General features: G+C 33.2%; 1 long non-coding RNA gene across 1 annotated transcript; it reads right to left on the reverse strand.

Annotated features, from left to right (window-relative positions):
* Positions 1-1,489: 1,489 nt before the first annotated feature.
* Positions 1,490-2,614, reverse strand: LOC112957851. The gene is made up of 2 exons (XR_003251281.1): positions 2,551-2,614; positions 1,490-1,544 (listed from the first exon to the last, which is right to left on the reverse strand). It is a non-coding gene; the product is annotated as an uncharacterized LOC112957851 (long non-coding RNA).
* Between the last annotated feature and the right edge of the window lie 1,385 nt (positions 2,615-3,999).

Raw genomic sequence — 3,999 nt, forward strand, 5'->3', positions numbered from 1 at the left:
TTTTTGACCTCAGAATTAAAATAACAATAGCAAATACAACGTTTTGAATATATTAGTATCTCTGTTAAAAATAATAAAATAGAAATTTCCCCTAAAAAAAAAGTGGTTTATTGTTATTTCATTTTCTTTTATAACCTAGTCAATATAGATTTTGTGAAAACAAGCAAACCAAGTCTGCAACAGCCTAATAAACCTCACCCTCGGCCATGCAGCACTGAGACAAAATAAAAACTAGCGTAAAAGTTTTCTAAACTACCAGTATGAAAGGAGATTTCAGGATTTATATTATTGTATACTAATTTTGCATCTTTTTGCATAACAGAAAATAATTCAATGAAAGAAGCAATTAAAGGAAACTAAAAATGAATATTAAAGACAACTAGTTTTAATTTATTTCAGCTATTTTTAAGTTATTTAAGAAAAGTATACAATGAACACAAAAGTAGAAAATGCAGGACCAAAATTTAATATTTATACTGTTTTTAACACACCCGCAAATGTAAAAATATTAACCTAAAGATAACTCCCTAATCAAAGGAAGGACTAATATTTTAATATGGCCATTCTCTCACAAAAACAATGAGAAAATAAACATAAGAAATTAAGTATTTTTCTAATTTTAGGACCAAAAAAAAATGGGCATATTTCAGAAAGAAAGTCAGAGAATTTTACTGCATCTGATTTCTCTGAAGATTTTGTACTAGCTACAGTACCTTTCATACTTCTATTTCAAAAGCCTCTGATTCCTCAGTTACATCCACACAGACTCTGGCTCCCATCTGCCTGGTATCAACTGCAGCATCTGAGATCCAGATGGGCGTCCTATTACTGAGCAGCTCTTGACAGTTCGGAAACAGCTTTATCTAAAAAAACAAAGTTTGCCTGCCCCACTCTTAACCCTGTACACACTGAACACTGTGCTTGTAAGGAAGTGATGAAAAATTGCACATTATTGAGGCTGTGAGATTTTATACTGAACAGTTAGTGAAAAGGATGATTAATAAGAAGTTTTTCCTATAAGAAGTTGTACAAAACTAAGTTTGTAGGAGAGCTTTCTTTCTTTCCAGAGATATACACAAATCAAAGTTAAAGATAACACTGAAGATAAAGTATGCAATAACCTTAAATATTAACAGAAAATTAAAAGTGCAAAATCAAATGAACAATTTTATAATTTTTCTCAAAATCACTTGTTCTCAGAAATACAAAATCCTACCACAGAAAAACAATGATTTATTTCATTAGCCATATTATTTTGCATGCTGACAAGAATATATTATATATTTTAAGTTTTCGATAAAACTGCACATCTAAAAGGAGACAGAATGAACCCAAAGGTTAGTTTACTTCTTATATAAAATAATACAGGTCTAATAATACTCACTTCCAGATCTGTCAAGTTCTTCTTTCTAGTCTGCAGTAACTTTCCATACGTCTTTTCTTCCTGATTTAATCTTTTTTCATATTCAGCTAGCTYATCATGGAGATCATTAAATACCATCTGAACATTTTGCTGCTTACACATCACATCACTTAATTTTTTCCTTTGGAAGAAAAATGTTTAATTATTTAATTGAGATACTTTGCTACAGTATTTTAGAGAACTTACTTATCATTTTMATGTTTAATTTACTAATAGATAATGTACACAATTGTATGTATGTAATGTAATTTACATAATGAAAACCTTTTAGAAAGAACMAAAAAAATATGACTCCTTCTGCAAGTCTGAATCTAACTGGTATGAAACGACTGACTTGAAGTGGTTTTGAGTGATGGAAAGATGCTTTCCATTCTTGAGGTCCCTCTGCATCATTATGTTTGAATAAAGAGTTGTAAAAAGGAACATCCACTCACATACAGAAATTTAAAATTCATAATTTAAATTATTAAAAATTAATAATTTAATTAAAAATTTACATAGAGAACTGCTTTATTTTTTTTTTTCCAGTCAAGAATCTAATGGAATAGTCTTGCAACACCAACACTACGTCAGTGCAGGAGATCACAGACAGGGAAATGTAATATACTCACCCAAGGTTCTTCCTTCCAGAATTTACCTGTCCWGTATGACTCCACACCACAAGCTGCTTTCTCTGTGGCATTGCACAGCGGGTTGACCTTTCTCCTTGAAGAGAAGGCCTGCTGTGCAGTMAGCCCACCAAGGCTTGCGTGGCCCAGAAAGCAGCCTGCACTTTCAGTTGACTAGAGCCCTTTGAGACTATTTTGGGGACTCATTAGTCACAGTAAGAATTGGCCCACATTTCTTAAACCACAGAAAACAGAGAATGGGAGGAATCTTCCATTAATTAAGGATGCAACTGACCATGAATATTATTAGATTTCCAGAAGTAATTCTGATGCCTGAAATTCCATTTGGTAGGCAGACAATTTATCATGAGTGACTTCCACAGATGCATTAAAACAGCAAGCAATCGCCAAACAAAAACACCTTCAAATCATTGAGGAAAATTCTGTTATATTTCYTAGAAATAATACTGTAAAAGTAATAACATAACATAAAAAAATCATATAAGAGGTAGCTCTTACCCCAAATCAATTATAGATTTTTCTGTATTTTCCAACTGCATTTCCTTCATGTTCGATAGTGAATTTAATTCATCAAGTTTGTTTTTAATATCTTCAGTAGTGTGAGAATTTTCAGCAATTTGACTGGAAACAACTGAATATTTTTCCTTGAAATTAAAAAATATATAGCATGTATAATAGGCAGGGCCAGATTTCCASATACCGTATTATAACAAGATTATAGGCAACAATGTATGTAATTGTGTACCCAAAGAAGCAGGACTGCTTTCAGAGGGGCAGCTGAAGCACTTGTCACAACTGGAATAATTGCATTTCCTCAAGAGTCTGATTTCAAAAACCCCAATTGTAGTTCCCCAACTTGTTGCACAAACCTCCTGCTATATATAAATACAAATTTTATTATGGTGTTTGCATTGCCACAAGCTGAGGCACCAAAAGTTCCACAGGAACTTAAGGAAACACTTCTGGACTGTGAGGGTGACAGAGCCCTGGCACAGGCTGCCCAGAGARGTTGTGGAGTCTCCTTCTTTGGAGATTTTTAAAACCCGCTTGGATGCAGCCCTGTGCCACATGCTCTAGGTGACCCTGTGTAAGGGTTGGACTAGATGACCTCTGAGGTCCCTTCCAACCTTAAGCATTCTGTGATTCTATGATTCTATGATTTTTGTGATATTGTATGTACATGTAGGTTTGTACCCCTTCTTCATGAAGTATATATCCACTCTTATTTTTGCTCTCACATAAAGAAGTTTTCAAGTAACAGTTTGCACTGCAAAGATGTTATTAGTGATAGTGAGAGATAACAATTTTCATATTTGACACAAGTCCTGGCCAATTTATTTCAGCACATTTGGAGTCAGTGATTTAATTGAGATCTTTTATTACCACGCCATCAAAATATTTACATGATTTAGTATTGTTTCAAGGTAGACACTTGAAAATCTTGACTTTTGGAATAGTTCAAAGTAGCATGTGGCTTACTCATTACCTCTGAAAACCTACTTTATTATTCATTTAGTTGAAAAGTAGGTAACTAAACTTTCCTTTCATGTGTTAAAAATAGTTGTCCTGCGCTATAGACAGTAAATGACTAGAGCAAAAGCCTTCTGAATTCATCTTTAAAACTTTTCTCAGCTACAAGCACACCCCTTTTCAAAGAAATGCTGAAATAGATGTCTCAGTTGAAAACTGAAGATTGATGAAAAACTTTTATATATATAAAATATAAATTCTTTTCTTTTTTCACTGGAGTACCTGTTCTGCAGTAGAGATATTAGATTCAAAGTTCTTTTCCACTCAGAAACTGGCTGAGAGTCACAGGATCAAGAAAATATAAAGATTCATTATAGAAGCAAGTATATATAGAAGCAAGTATATATAGTATATATAGAAGCAAGCATTATAGAAGCAAGGCACAAGTGGAATTGAATCTGGCACGGGATGTTAAGA

The sequence above is a fragment of the Nothoprocta perdicaria genome, unplaced genomic scaffold (assembly GCF_003342845.1).
Source record: "Nothoprocta perdicaria isolate Ctin4 unplaced genomic scaffold, notPer1 scaffold_77, whole genome shotgun sequence".
NCBI classification, from domain to species: domain Eukaryota; kingdom Metazoa; phylum Chordata; class Aves; order Tinamiformes; family Tinamidae; genus Nothoprocta; species Nothoprocta perdicaria.